Source organism: Manis pentadactyla, chromosome X, assembly GCF_030020395.1.
Source record: "Manis pentadactyla isolate mManPen7 chromosome X, mManPen7.hap1, whole genome shotgun sequence".
In the NCBI taxonomy this organism is placed as follows: Eukaryota; Metazoa; Chordata; class Mammalia; order Pholidota; family Manidae; genus Manis; species Manis pentadactyla.
This window is the reverse complement of record NC_080038.1, coordinates 71,181,592-71,197,306: the sequence shown is the minus strand read 5'-3', so window position 1 is coordinate 71,197,306 and position 15,715 is coordinate 71,181,592. Positions and strand designations below refer to the sequence as shown.

The following is a 15,715-nucleotide window of genomic DNA, read 5'->3' as shown; positions in this document are numbered from 1 at the left end:
AGACACCACTCCGACGAGAGCCAGGATCTACGGCACGCAGGTGTCTATTAGTCAGAGGGCAATTGTTGGAGGTGGAGAGGATCTGGAGGTCTGGCTGGGCCTCCTGCTGATGTGCTAACTTGTCAGGATGACAGGCTTTTTTCACTCTGGAATGACGGACTCTTGGAGTGATGCCTGCAAGCTTGAGGGCAGTAGGAGTAGTTAGAACAATAATGTGGGGGCCAGTCTATTGAGGTTTGATGGGGTCTTCTTTCCAATCTTTAACTCAGACTGAGTCCCTAGCCTGGAAGGAATGTACTGGGGCTTATTTGAGGGTACAGTTCATTCGCCCTACTTTTCCTGAACTCTGTGACCTGTATGCAGTGTGAAGTTTCTAGGTAATATTGAGGAATTTAGTTAACATTTGCACTTCATCTGCTACAAAGGCAGACTCATTGTCACTGTGGATTGTGGACGGTAGGCCAAACCAGAGCACAATTTCTCTCATGAGGATTTTGGCTACCTCCCGGCTCCATTCTGTTCTGGTTGGGAAGGCTTCGACCCAGTCAGAATACATACACAATATTACTAGGAGGTATCTGAGTCCCAAGCTTGGCTGGACATCTGTGAAGTCTATCTCAACGTCTTCAAACGGGGCAACTCCCATTCTTTGGACACCAGGTGGAAGTCGTGGTGCAGACCGAGTATTATTTCTGGCACAAGTTACACACTGTCTACTCACTGCTCGGCATAGTGCTGGCAACTGGCTGATGTAGTATTCCTTTTTGATGAGGGCCTCCAGTGCAGTTTTCCCAGGTGGGTGAGCTGGTTGTATTTGCTGACTAGTTGCCTCCTGGTTGCAGCTGGGACAAAGATACATCTGTCTGGCAACTTCCACCATCCGTTGTCAGTTAAAGTGGCTCCAGTCTTTCTCCTTTTCAGTGAACCTGGGTGGAGGGGCCCTACCAGGGTGTTAGGGCCACAGTGAGGGAAGGAGCTCTCCTTGCCTCCTTACTGGCTGCTGCTTTGGCAGCTTCATCTGCCATCCCATTTCCCTGTGCTGTAGGGTTGTTTTCTTTTTGATGTTCTTTGCAATGCAGAATTGCTACCTTTATTATGTAGTGAAGAGATTGCAGGGCCTTTTCACATCTCACAGGCCTAGGGCTGGTGCCTGTTCTGAAGCAGTTTTTATTTCCAGGAAGGTGGCTCTTGCCTCTTTTGTCCAGGCAGGGGCTTTCAGTCTGGCCCCCCAATGGCAGAGGGGCCTTGCCATTGCTGAGAATCCAGGAATCCAGATTTTTGCAGAACCTGGAGGTCACTAGAAACTTTCACATGCCCCCCCCTCGTCCTGGGCTGGGGCAAGGAGTTAATGACTTTTTTCTTCTCTGGCCTTGGTGCCCTTTCTCCCTGGGTGAGGAGGAAGCCTGAGTACCGGACTTGCTCTTGGCAGATTTGTGCCCTTTTTTTATGAGGCTCAGTATCCTGAGTCTGACAGGAGTTGCAGGAGGGCCTTTGTGCCTTTTGCACAATTTTCCTGGGTGTCACTGGCAAGGAGGAGGTCATCTACATAACGCAGGAGGTCTCAGCATGTGGCATCTCTCGGAAAACTGGCAAGGTCTGCAGCCAATGCCTCTCTAAAGAGGGTGGGTGAGTTCTTGAACTCTTGTGGAAGCCACATCCATGTTAACTGCACTGTGCCCTTATCCAGTTCAGTCCATTCAAAGACAAATAAGAGCTGGCTTTGGGGGGCCAGCCAGAGGTGGAGAAAGGCATCTTTATGTCTGTGCAAGTGAACTATTTGGCAGACTCTGGGATCTTGCTGAGGATGGTGTGCGGGTTTTGGACCACTGGGTTTAAAGAAACAGTCTCTCTATTAATGGTTCACAGGACTTGAACAGGCTGGTGCCCTCCTCCTGGCCTTTTGACTGGCAGAAGGAGGGTGTTCCAGGGTGACTGACACTCGATTAGAATGCCTGCCTCTGATGCCGGGATTCTTGTTTGCGAAGCCAAAGAATGAGCTTCACAAACAGTCAAGGTAGGAGAGCAAGTACAGGCTTTTATTTAGAGATAAAGTGAAAGGACAGAGCTTCCAGCTCACACCAGGAGGGGACAAGAGAGTCCATAGTGGTGCGTTGTCTAGGGGGTTTTATAGGCAGTTGAGGATTTTTTGAGATAATGAAAAAACTTAGGGGTGGGAACTTGTTAAGTTGTCCCTGAATATTAAAAATTAACTTAACTGTAAGGAATTTCCTGCCTTGATTTCTCTCTGGGACACCAGTGCCTTGGTCTGGGAGCATATCAAAAGGCTGCCTGCCCAGCTCCCAAGGTGAGCTGAGGTATTGTGTACTTGCTAAAGAATCTTGCCTCTTGAACTTCCTGGGTGTTAAAATGCAATCTTATCTTTAAGGTGGAATTCTTCCTGCCTTTTACTATGCCGTCTACAGCTGGGTCTCCATGCTAAGTTAGTTGCTCAGTTTGCAAAATCACCTTGTCAGATCTGAAGGAGGAAAAACAGCACATAGACCTGGACCTTTCAGCATGCTAAAGTGAATCTTACACATGGTTACAAATGATTAGCATAATAAAACATGTGCTACTCTTCTTTATCTGGGGAACATTAACTGACCTCACTGAAGAATGATTCTAGAGCTCAATGTTTAACATAAAGTTTTAGTAGGGGGGTTTCCATGTATGTAGTTACATTGCTCTGACTGCAAATATCCCACCCTGCCTCCTCCGGAGGCCCTGACTACATCTATGGTCCCTGTCTCACTAAGACCTCCTTTATAACCGCCATGTGTCAGGCTTCAGAATTGTTAACCCTGGTCTCAACACTTATTCTCTCACCAGACCTGTCTTCCCCAACACCACAGGCCTTTCTTCTTTTTCAGACAGTCCAAAAGATTGCACCATCAAGGATTCCCTTTGCCCTACAGGTTGTTTTCTGCCTACACATATGTCCCCAAAGAATTCTATTGTAAGAATATACAAATTATCCTCCTTTTGCCCCATGGTCCCAAGCACATAAGCCGGTGAGAATGATGCCTGGACCTGCCCCACCTTATCTCTAAACATCACGACCCTCCTCAAGGCAACAGGCCAAGAGGATCTACCACAATAAAAGGCACAACTCTCTGCACCATGCTGCTGCTTGCTCTCTCTCTCTTCTGTCTCTCTGTCTCTCTGTCCCGCTGCTCTCTCTGTCTCTCTCTCCCGCTTTTTTCTCTGCTCTCTGTGTCTCTCTGTCCCACTGTCCTACTTTCTCTTTCAGATAAAACAATCTCTTGCGTGGGCCCGTGTCTTCTGAGTTGTCCTGGGTAAGGAGGGTCTTGGTGAGATACTCTTTCACCAAAAGTAGTTGCAGTCTTTTTCACTGAAGAGGGCTACAGGGAGGGTGACCACAGAGTGTTATGCCCCTGTGTTAAATATAAAAGTCATGCTTTGGCTTTTCATTTTCATTCTGACCGTGGGCTCACGGGGGCTAAGTGCAAGAGAGCCCATTCCTTGTCAGTCTGAGTCTGCTCCTGCCAGGCTAATGAGCCTTTCCTCACGGGGCTCTTCCTGGCAGCAACTGGGCTTTGGGGCTTTGCCTCATTTGGGGCATTCATCTTTCTAATGCCTTCCCCCTCCCTTTTCTTTTTACAGTAAGCTCACTGGTCTCTGGCTACGGGGGTCCTGGGCTTCCCCCCTCTAGGTGGCTGGCCTCTCTCTGCCTTCTGCCCATCCGTCTCTTTCAGGACAGCTGCCAGGAGACTTGCCTTTTTATTTATTTTTCTTTTTGCCTCTCTGTCAGCCTGAACTTCTCTGTTTAGATATTTTTTTTTTGGCAATTTCAGTTATCTTAGTGAAGCATTTAAGCTTTTGGAGTTTTCATCTGATGTCTGCGGCAGCTTGGGCTACAAATGTGGTGTTTACTATCTGCTGGCTCCTTTGTGACACAGAGTTGAAAGGGGTGTAGATGTGATAAGTTTCACACAGTCTCTCATAATAGTCTCCAGGAGACTCTTCTGGCTGTTGAGCGACTGAAAAAACTTTAGTCATGTTCATAGGCTTTTTGGACCCAGCTTTGATCTGGAGGAGGGCGTCCTGATATCGGTGGATCTAGTGCTGTCCCTCAGGGGTGAAGTACCTCTTAGGGTGCTCCTCGGGGACAGCAATGTCAGCCTATGTACCCTGACCAAGGACACCAGCTGCTTCTTCTCTTCTATTGTGAACAGGATACTGAGAAGCTGTTGACAGTTTTCAATTTGGCTGATTTTTTTGGAAGAGGGATTACATAAGATCAACCAGGGCTTATTGTTGTGCCCGAAGTCACGAATCCCAAGGAGACCACCAAGTAGCCAACACGGATGCAAAAGCAAAGAGCCTTTATTCAAGCTAGCCCTAGCTCAATCTCACACCCGTGCCAACACAGTGGCCAGGTGCCAGAGAAAGAGAGCGCGTTTTCCCCAGAACAAAGGTTTTATGGGTTTCCAGGGCGGTTTGGGGAGGTGATGGTCGTGGCCCTGGCTGATTGGCTGGGTTTGGGGGTAGTTGGGGGGGGATGAGTCATGGCTTTGGTCAATTGGCAGGGTCCAGGGGTGGTGGGTGTACTTCTTGCTGACTGGAGGGGAGAGAGACCAAGCTCCGATTGGGTGAAATAGGATCCAGGTCCGATTGGCTGAGGTAGGATCCGGGTCCCAATTGGCTAAAATAGAATCTGGGAGCTTGCCCTTTCATTCCCCCCTTTCTCTGGATCCTAAGGGACCCAATCATGAGTCTAATAAGGTTTTGCAGTTGTAAGGAGATAAAGGCTGATACTGTTGTCTTAGCACTGTTATCTTGACTGTATTAATTCTATCTTTCATAAGTTATCAGGTAAGCAGGAGTAACAAGATTACTAGGGGCTTGTATTGAGCAAGGAGGACTATCAGTTGGACGGCCCCCATGTGGTCTCTGACAATCTGGACCAGCCTGTTGATGATACAGGGCCTAAGGGTTAGTAAAAGGAGTAGGATGGCAAGGGGTCCTTGATTAAAGATAATCTCCTACCTTGATTTCTCTCTGGGACACTGGCGCCTTGGTCCAGGCGCACATTAAAAGACTGCGTGCCCAGCCTCTAAGGTGGGCTGAGATATTGTATATTTGCTAAAGAATCCTGCCTTTTACTATGCCATCTACAGCTGGGTCTGCATGCTAAGTCAGTTGCTCAGCTTGCAAAATTACTTAGATCAGAAGGAGGAAAGACAGCACGTAGGCCTGGGCCTTTTAGTATGCTAAAGTGAATCTTATACACGATTACAAATGATTAGCATAATAAAACATGTGCTACTCTTCTTTATCTGGGGAACATTAACTGATCTCACTGAAGAATGATTCTAGAGCTTAATGTTCAACATAGTTTTAGTAGGAGGGGGGTTTCCAGCATGTAGTTACGTTGCTCTGATTGCAAATATCCTGCCTTGCTTTCTTCAGAGGCTCTTTATACTACCTAAGCCTATGGTCCCTGTCTCATTCTCCCCTCTACAGATAGAGACCCTAGCTGCTGCTAGGGAAAAGGGGTGATGACCGCTCTGGCTGCTTCGTGCTGAGAAAGGGGTGCAGTAAAGGGTGCAGCTAGGTCTCCATCACTGGTCAGTTGAGAGGGCCTCAGAAGGTTGGCGCTTCTATTCTGGGTTTCATTTCTATTACTATTTGCAGTTCTGTGGCTTCTAGGCAAGATAAAACAAATTGTGTTATTAGGTTATGTAGCAACATCTGGAGTTGGACTTTTCATTCTGGAAGGACAAACTTGATGAGATTAAGAATGCATGGTTGAATATGAGAACTAGAAATAGTAAAATTTTAATTGCAATGATAGGAGAAAACTAAAACATAGCTAGATATTTTGAAGAAGCTGGAATTCTGGATCTAGTTTATGTTCCAATGACTAGTATTAGGATTCAGCATGGATAAAGCTGCGTTATTGAAACAATACTTTTCTCTAAAATCACACTCATTTTTATTAGAAGTAACCAGGTTAAGAAAATAATTAACAGTTGGCTTGATTATTTGCATAAGTGCAGCAAGAAGAGCAATTGATTTACATAGGCTCTTTTAAATGGGCTTTACTGGAACTTCTTGTAAGGAATTTCAGATTGAACTTTCAAAGGCCTCTTGAGGCCATACAGCCAAGCCAGACTTGCCATCAGGTTGTGCCTTCAGTACCTGTAGATTCGGGTGAATTCTTTTCTTCTTGAGGTCCCTGAAACATCTTGAGGTTCCTGAACCTGCCAGGAACTGATCTTCCTTACTCACCTGGTAAGACTGCTAGGAACCATGTAAGCAAGGTACCAGGCCAGTTCTTCCAAGGGGCTTTGTTGGCTTTATAAAGTCAATCTTATTTCCTTAAAGTTGTTCATATCTGAGCTTATGCACATGTCTCTCAGGTATGACATTCCAGTCAAAGCCTTGGTAGTATAACCAGTGTTTTTAATTGGTCCTCTTAGAAGGAATGCAGGTTCTTATTGAACTTATGCAAATAAACATACTGCCATAAAATATAAAAATAATCACTGAAAGTTTTTAAATTCTGGAGAGATCAGGTAGAGAGAAAGATAAATGTTTCAATTCTGCTTATAAAGATAGTCATTTACTAAACTTGTCAGCTTAAGAGAAAAAGCTTAAAGCACTTTATCAGCAGCATCTGAAACAAAAAGTCACAAAACCATCTTCCTTAGTTCACTTAATCTTATGTAACCAATGCCTGTGTTGCTGAAATCTAGTTCTTTACTAGTAGTTTAGGAGTAATAAAACAGTGACTATAAATGACAAAAGACTTACAAATGACAATGGCTAAAGATCTGATGAGACCTTACTATAAGACAGTTGACATAAGGAAACTTGGATATTTTTGTAACAAAACATTCAGTAACAAAGTTTAGCATCATTCCCTTTGACAGTGCTTTCCAGGTAATTAAGCAGGTAAGTATATATCAGATAAATAAGCCAAATTAGTCAAATACTTTCTCCAATGAGAAAAAAATTCCTCTGACATGTTCCAGGGGCCCTCTGGAAAATATCAGAGTTAACTAGAGGTAAAAGCACCTTTTTGAATTTAATTTTGTTTTTTGGCACTTGCTTAAATAGGATTATAGATTGCTATGAAGCTACAATTATCTATTTAACCAGAATGATGACAAAATATTTCAAAGGCAAATAAAGGTTACCCAGTTGTTAACAAACTTTAGCTTTGTAAGGGAATGTAGGGAGCATCAAGAGTTAGGAAAAAGAACTAATAAAACTTAACTTGACCCTAGAGCAAGAGCCACCCAGTTTTCGTAGAAACTGCCCGAAGCTAACATGCCTGCCCTAAGTTAGATAACCAGAGGTGAGCAGTAGCCTCGGGACATAACCCATGATAAATCACGTAGACACGCTTGTGTGAGCTAGAGATTACGGGAAGCGGTTAGGTAACCGAGGCATTCTCGTTTCAACTCCATTGGTTAAAATATAGAATATATAGAATGTGTTTTAAAATTATTGGTTGTAGAAATGCGGGGGCATCGGTGCAACGGCTGTGAAAACCCTATATAATCCATGCCTAAAGTTGCCTAGGGGTCGGCAGCTCGGACTCGGCCTGCGTGTCAGGGGAGGTGCTGTCGGCCCCAGCTTGCTGGCTGAATAAAGGCTTTGCTTGGATTTACATCTCCGTGTCCGTGTAGTTTGTTCTCTAGGGAAACCCTGGAGTCCTGGACCCTAACAGCTTTTAGTCTTTTTAATATTAAGATTCCATTTAAAAAAAAATATTCCAGCAACTCACTGAGACTTTAAGCATGAGAAACTGCTTTGATAAAACAATTAGAGAACCTTTTGCAATCTTTCAACATTAAGAGCAGACTAACAGTTAAAGAATACTTTGTTTTATAACTGGAAACAAAATTCTAATTTTGCTGTGTACTTGATATCAAGATTCACTTGCTTTAATTTCACATAGTACGACTATATCTGTAAGAATATAGTAATTTATTCTTCATTTGCCCCAAGGTCCCAAGCACATAAGCCAGTGAGAATTATGCCTGGGCTTGCCTGGGGCTTGACTGGGTTTATCCCACCTTATCTCTAAACATCCTGACCCTCCCCCAAAGCAACAGGCTGAACGGATCCTCCACAACAAAAGGCACCACGCTGCTGCACCACACTGCTCTCTCCCTAAGGTCTGAGAAAAATGGTCTGTCACGAGAGAAAGGGGTCGTCTGATTCTGTCCCATTTCTTCCGTCAACAAGACTAAGACAAACACGACAAATAACAAACAGGCGCCTACAGAGAAGAATGCCACGGCCGCAGAGGCAAAACTGAAAGTAAGTTGAGGGCCTGTTAGACTGCAGCAGCAGCCGACTTTCCTCACAGATGAGGACCTTGTCCTCCAGACGGGGGCAAGGGATGTCTCCCAAGACCCCAGGTCGGTGACCCGCCAGCGCGTCTGCCTAAGTCAATGCTGACCCTGATACAGATTGGAGCTCCTACAGGCTTATACAGGCTTGTTCGCAAACAAAAACAGTGAGACACAGTCAGACAAAGACAGATAACTGAGTGCACTCACCAGCCGGCACAGGGCTTTCCGGGTCGGGCGTCCTGGGGGTCTCTGGGATCCCAGACGAGCCCCCAAATGTTGTGCCCAAAGTCGTGAATCCCAAGGAGACCACCAAGGAGCCAACATGGATGCAAAAGCAAAGAGCCTTTATTCAAGCTAGCCCGAGCTCAATCTCACACCCGTGCCAACACAGTGGCCAGGTGCCAGAGAAAGAGAGCGCGTTTTCCCCAGAACAAAGGTTTTATGGGTTTCCAGGGCGGTTTGGGGGGGTGATGGTCGTGGCCCTGGCTGATTGGCTGGGTCTGGGGGTAGTTGGGGGGGATGAGTTGTGGCTTTGGTCAATTGGCAGGGTCCAGGGGTGGTGGGTGTACTTCTTGCTGACTGGAGGGGAGAGAGACCAAGCTCCAAATGGGTGAAATAGGATCCGTTCCCAATTGGCTGAGGTAGGATCCGGGTCTCAGTTGGCTAAAATAGAATCTGGGAGCTTGCCCTTTCACTTATGGCTTTTTTGACAGGGTTTCAGTTGTGGAGGATTGACAGTAAAACATGGACTGGCTGGGCTGGATGGTCCTATACTTATTATGTCTTTTAGGCCCTGCATCTCTTGTGCTGGCATCTGAAGGGCATCTGCTCCCAGCTAAGGGTGCAGTCAGGCTGCTGGTTCAGGGGGAAGTGGGTTCACTGGTCTGAAGTTGGCAGGGAGGCTGATGGCGACGAGGTATCAGGGACCAGGGGCTGCTGCTGACAGTCTTGGAGGCACATAATGCAGGGGCAATATTAGCTTTTCCTCTGGGCCACCAGTAAAAATGTGAGGAGGCTCTGGCGTCTGTTGTTTCTTTGCAGGCTTCTTTGTTGAGGCAACTAAGAACCTACTCTGTCCTTGCCTGTTGCAAGCGAATTGCACCCAAGGGGGAAGAGTCAGGGCAGTTTCTAACTGGGAATTAAAGTATGGGAACTGATTAGGATGACCTGGATCTCTAGGGATGACCCGCCACACTCAGCAGATTGTTGGGACATCTAGGGTTCCTTCTGGAGGCCACCCTACACTAAAGGCTGGCAATACAGATTCACACATGGTTTTCAACCTGCCAGGAGTTAATTTTACTCTGTTGTTTTCTGAAAATCTCTTTCTGAAATTTTTGATCATAGTGTCAAGGACTGTGGGTTTACTATGCCCTGACCCCATGACGTGTCCGTGGATGGTGCCGCGACAAAGACAAGGGTGGGGTGCCTCCTCTAGAGAGGAGACCAGTCAGATGCCCGTCCACTCATACTCCTCGCAGAGACTTTGGCCAGCCTTGGCTAAGGTGCACCTGTATAAGTCCCAGGCCAAGTCAGCTGAAGCTGAATCACTGATATGCCCTGATGGCTGACCGTGAAAGTGGGTGAGGGCCCATGCAGATTCTGTAGCGCAGGCCATGGAATCACAGATTCTGTGCAGACTGAATGACTTCAGCTGCCCTGCACACTCACTCACACACACACACACCCAGGCAGACCAGAGTTTAAACATTTCCCCCCTGGGAATGTCTACCTGTGAGACTTCTAATAAGTCTCCCAGGAGGTGATCAGGCTCCCCTTCCACCCCAATGGGTGGGACTGGCTGGGTCAGGGGCCCCGGGGCCTTACCGGATTCAGTGTCAGAACCAGATCCTCACCTGCCAAGCCTCCTTGAGTCCGGCAGGAACAGCGGAGCAGGGCTGGCCCAGGGAGACCGGGTGGGAGACTGCCAAAAGGTCAGGCAGGGTGCGCTTTCTCCGTTGCGATCTCCTGTTCCATCATCGCCCAGCTGTTGCCCCAAACCGGTGGCAACAAAGGGCCAGCGCGTTTGGGTATCCCGGTCAGGGAACCAAATGTTACGGAAAATACTGAAAAAAAGCCTGGACTGTATCACCGATGGAAAAAACCAAGCGGCACTCAGAGGTCTTGGAGTGTTGAGGCTTTATTTCACACAGGTGGGCTCAGAGGGGAGTATTCTCCCAAAAAGTCTGAGCCCTGAACATAAGAAAAGGGAGCAATTTATACCTTTCTGCTTCCTTATCTGTAACATTCGTATGTGTACCTCAAGCGAGCAGGCAAGGGGGAGGGAGTTTAGGGTGTGAACCTTGGGACCTGGTGCTCGGTGCTCAGCAGCATGGGGAAACCAAGGGAGTGTTTTTTTGTTTGGGTTGAGGAGGGGGGCGAGGTGGAGGGGAGCCACCTTGTAAATTACTGCCCTTGTAGTGTTCTTTATGTTGAGGAGGGAGGGGTGCGACACACAATGGAGCCACCCGCTAGGTTGCTGTCCTTGTAAATTTTCCCTATCAATGTAAGTAGGAGAGTATGGCCTCAGTGGAAGGCGGGCCAGTAGTTGTGGAAACCGATATTTTAGGGCCTGGAACGAGGGCACTTATTACAAGTGGGCTAACACTGCTTTTCGGACTGCCTCATCTGCCCTGTTGTTACCAAGGGAGATGGATGACTGATGCGACAGATGGGAGCGGCAATGTACTAGGCCTATGGCTGTTAGAAGATGTGAGGCTTCTATCAGTAGTATAATGTGTTTGGCTTTGGCCGTAGAGCTTCCCTTGGTGTTTAGGAGTCCCCATTCTTTCCAGATTGTTGTGTGGGACAATAGAATATGGAAAGCATATTTAGAATCAGTATACATAATCAGAGGACCCCTGTGCCAAAGTGAAGGTGATGCCGGGGTTCTTGTTTGCGGAGCCGAAGAATGAGAATCACAAACAGTCAAGGTAGGAGAGAAAGATACAGGCTTTTATTTAGAGATAAAGTGAGAGAATAGAGCTCCCGGCTCATGCCAGGAGGGGACAAGAGAGTCCACAGTGGTGTGTTGTCTAGGGTGTTTTATAGACAGTTAAGGATTTTTGGAGAACATGAAAAAAAACTTAGGGATGTGGACTTCTTAAGTGGTCTCTGAATATTTAGAATTAACTTAACACAAGCAACTTCCTCTGATGATTTCTCGCTGAGATACCAGCATCTTGGTCTGGGGGCACAGGAAACAAGGCCACCTGCTCAGCCCCCCAAGGTGGGCTGAGGTATTTTTTGCTGAAGAGTAAGTTAAGAATTTCTAACTTCTTAACTTCTTGGGTATTAAAATGCAATCTTATCTTTAAGGTGGAATCCTTCCTGCCTTTTACTGTGTTTATGCCTCGGCTTACTTGTTAAATTATTTGCCCAGTTTGCAAAATCACTTCATCAGATCTGAAGGAGGAAAGACAGCACATAGGCCTGGGCCTTTTAGTATGCTAAAGTGAACCTTACACATGATTATAAATGGTTAGCATAATAAAACATGTGCTACTCTTCTTTATCTGGGGAACATTAACTAATTTTACTTAAGAATGATTCTAGAGCTCAATGTTTAACATAGAGTTTTAGCAGGGGGATTTCCTTGCATGCAGTTGCACTGCTCTGACTGCAAATATCTTGCCCTGCCCCCTCCAGAGGCCCTCACCCTACTCTGACTACATCTATGGTCCCTGACTCAAAGGCATGGGTAAGGGCAATCACTTCTGCTTGTTGGTTTGTAGTGTTAGGAGGTAAGGGCTTTGCCTCGATAGTTTTGTCCAGAGAGACAATGGCATATCCTGCCCATCGAACACCCTCATGCATAAAGGAACTGCCATCAGTAAACCAGGTATTTGTGGCCTGAGGAAGGGCGCCCTCCTGAATGTGGGAGGTACAGGGTAGGAGTTCTTCTAGAGTTTGTAAACAGTTATGGGAGGCGGTTTGTGATCCTGCCTGTGGATTGGGAGGTAATGGAAGAAGGGTGGAGGGATTAAGGAGAGGACAGGTTTTGAAACTGAGGGAGGTGTCCTCAACTAGGGCAACCTGAAGTGATAGGATCCTGCAGGGGGAAAGAGTCTGCAGGCCTTTGAAGGTAAGGAGTTCAGAAAGCGGATGAGGGGAGAAAACAGTTGTGGCTGGCCCGAAGGTGAGTTTTTTGAATTCTTGAATGAGGACGGCAGCCGCTGCTAGGGCTTGCAGGCAAGGACCCCAGTTCTAGTTTTTTGGAAAGATAGGCAACAGGGGCAAAGGAGGGTCCTAACCTATGTCCCAAAACTCCCAGGGTGAAGCCCTGCCTTTCTGAGACATATAGAGTAAAGGGGCGTGTGAGATCCGGCAAGTGCAGAGCGGGTGCTTGTAGAAGGGCCAGCTGGAGTTTATAGAAGGGCTTAGCCATGGGCATCAAGAGGGGCTCAGCAAGAGGTCCTCAGGATGCTTCATATAGGGGGGCAGGCAGGAGTGAAAAGTTGGGGATCCATGAAAGAAGGAACCCAGGAACACACAGGAAAGAGAGAATTTCATCTTTGTTATTTGGTATGGGCGTGGTTTGGAGAAGTTTTTTCCTGTCTATGGTAATGGCCTTGTAGCCTGGGGAGAGCTGAACTCCTAGGTATGTGACCTGAGCGGCAGACAGCTGAACTTTGGAGGGTGAAACCCGATAGCCATGTTCTGAGAGGAAGTTTAAAAGTAGAGTAGTATCCTGTAGAGAGGTTTATAGGGAGGGACTGCAAAAGAGGAGATGATCTACATATTGAAGGAGGGTGGAGCCCGAGAGAGTAAGGGATTTGAGGTCTTGAGCTAGAGCCTGTCCAAAAAGGTGAGGACTGTCTCTGAAGCCTTGGGGAAGGACTGTCCAGGTCAATTGAGTAGAAGTCTGGGTGGCAGGATTGGTCTAGGTGAAAGCAAATAGATTTTGAGAGTTGGGATGGAGGGGGATAGTGAAGAATGCATCTTTGAGGTCAAGGACAGAAAAGTGAGTGGTGGAAGCAGGAATGGTGGACAATAAAGTATAGGTATTAGGGACCACAGGATGGAGGGAACAACGGCTGCATTAATTACTCTTAGATCTTGGACAAGCCTGTAAGAACCATTAGGCTTTTTAACTGCCAGTATAGGAGTATTGAAAAGGGAATTGGCTGGTCATAGAAGCTGTTTGTATAAAAGTTCCTGGATAATTGGCTGCAGGCCCAGTAAACTCTTGAGGCGAAGCGGGTATTGAGGTTGAGAGGGAAAAAAGGCCGGGTATTTCATTCTGATAATTACTCGGGGGTAGGTGATGATAGAGGGGGTGAGGGTGTCCCAGAATATAGGGATGACCAGATGGGGAGGCAGAGGAAAAGGAGAGGGAGGTGGATTTTCAGCTGGTTGGAGGGCGAGTAAAAGTGGGATTGAAGGTGAGTCGGGGTTGAGGTGTGGTCCGGGAGTGAAAGTAATGGAAGCTCCAACCTTGTGTAATAGGTCTCTTTCCATAAGGGGGATGAGACACTGGGGAATCACCAAAAAGGAGAGAGGGCAATGCCTGTAAAGATGCAGTGAAGCATGGGAGTTTGTAAAGGTTGATGAGGTGTGCCCTCTACCCCGACTATAGAGGACTGTGAGAGGGAGGTAGGTCCCCGAAACTCCTTCAGGACTGAGCAGGTGGCTCCAGTGTCCAAAAGGAAAGAGATGGGCCTACCCGCTACTACAATGGTTACCCTAGGTTACTGTACAGTGATGGTAGTGGTCAGGTCGAGGAGCCCCAGGCCCCCTCAATCATCAGTTTCCAGACCCAGAAGGTCTATGTGTGGAGTGTTAATGCTGGATGGCCTGGCACCTCTTGGTGTGCGAGGACAGTCAGCAGCCCAGTGTCCCTCCTGATGGAACTTAGGGCATGGATTGGGGAGTTTCTGGGGATTTGGGCAGGCTCTGGGCCAATGACCCATTTGACCACATTTGAAGCACGGACCAGGAGGTCCTCCTGACTGCTTCCTAGGAGGTGAGGATACCCAAGCACCAGTGGTTGGTGTAGGATGAAAGGCCTTAGCCATAATTTGATATTTTTGTTTATGGGCCTTTTCATCTCTTCCATTATATACTTTGAAGGTCACTGCCAGGACTTCTGCCTGAGGAGTTAAGGGTCCCTTCTCTAGAAGTTTAGCCTTAATGTCGGGGAAACTCTGGGTGAAGAAGTAGGTCATTAATAATTGTCTCCCATCTGGAGTCTCAGGGTCTAGGTTTGTATATTGTAAAAGAGCTTTGGTGAGGCAGTCTAGGAACACAGAGGCATTCTCAGTTTTATCCTGAATAATCTCTTGGAGTTTTTCATAGTTAATGGCCTTATTGGCTGACTTCCTGAGATCCGCCATGAGGCAGGTGATGAATCGATCTCATCTGGTGACTCCCCTGCCATATTATAGTCCCAAATAGGGCCTCGGTCAGGAACTGCTTCAGCCCCTATTGGATGACCTGGAGTAGTTTGGTGAACCTCATTGGCATGAGTTATAGCCTGTTCCCAGACTTGCCTATGCTCCTCAGGCAAAAGTGTGTTGGATAGGATCATGTGAATATCATGAAAGGTAAGATCATATGACTGAATTAGGTACTGGAACTCTTTTATGTAAGTAGCTGCATTGGAAGTGAAAGAGCCTAATCTTTTCTCTATTTGAGATAGGTGGAAGAGAGAGAAAGGGACATGAACCTGGATGATGCCCTCCATACCGGCTACTTCCCATAGTGGGCCTAGGGTCTGGGTTTGAGAGCGAGTGACAGGAGGATTTGGTAGGGGATCTCAGAATGGGAGGGAAACTGGTTGTCGTAGAGGAGGCAGGGTTGTTGCCCCACCCCTGACAGAAGCTTGTGGTGGGAAACTGGGTTGGGATTGACGCAGAGTAAGCTGGACAGTTTCTGTGGTGGCACCATGCAGACTGGGTGGTTGAGGAGGAGGAGGAGAAAGAGGAGGTGCCATGGGGATTTGGGGTCGGTAGGGTGGGGATTTGTCGGCAGGGTCAAAGTCAGAAGATGGAGTGGGATCTGGTTTGTTGGAGGGTGAGGACTTTAAGGCAAGTAGTAGGTTTTTAGGATTGCAGGGCAGACAGAGAGAGGCCTTAGTTCAGAGGTAGGAGAAAGCCTAGATATATGGGATCTCTTTCCATTTGCCTGTGTGCTCACAGAAGTTGTATAAGTCATGGAGAATTTTAGGATCTAAAGAGCCATTGGGGGGCCATTTAGACTGATTGTCCAAGGGATATTGTGGCCAGATCTCATTACAGTAGTGAACAAGCAGAAAAACTTTGAGGTCTGGAGTGAGGTGGAGGGGTTTTAGATTATCGAGTAAGCACCCAAGTGGTGAATCTGCAAGAATGGAAGGGCCAGATCCCATGGTTAGAATGAGACCATTCAGAAGTTGCTGAGGC

The 15,715-nt window shown here is 47.1% G+C and overlaps 1 long non-coding RNA gene across 1 annotated transcript in view; it reads right to left on the bottom strand.

Annotated features, from left to right (window-relative positions):
* The window catches only part of LOC130681753 (uncharacterized), a 32,063-nt gene extending 23,115 nt beyond the window's left edge, over window positions 1–8,948 (bottom strand). Inside the window, exon 1 of the long non-coding RNA XR_008995013.1 lies at window positions 8,541–8,948. This is a non-coding gene — a long non-coding RNA (uncharacterized LOC130681753). The remainder of the gene's footprint in view (window positions 1–8,540) is intronic.
* Window positions 8,949–15,715: the final 6,767 nt, after the last annotated feature.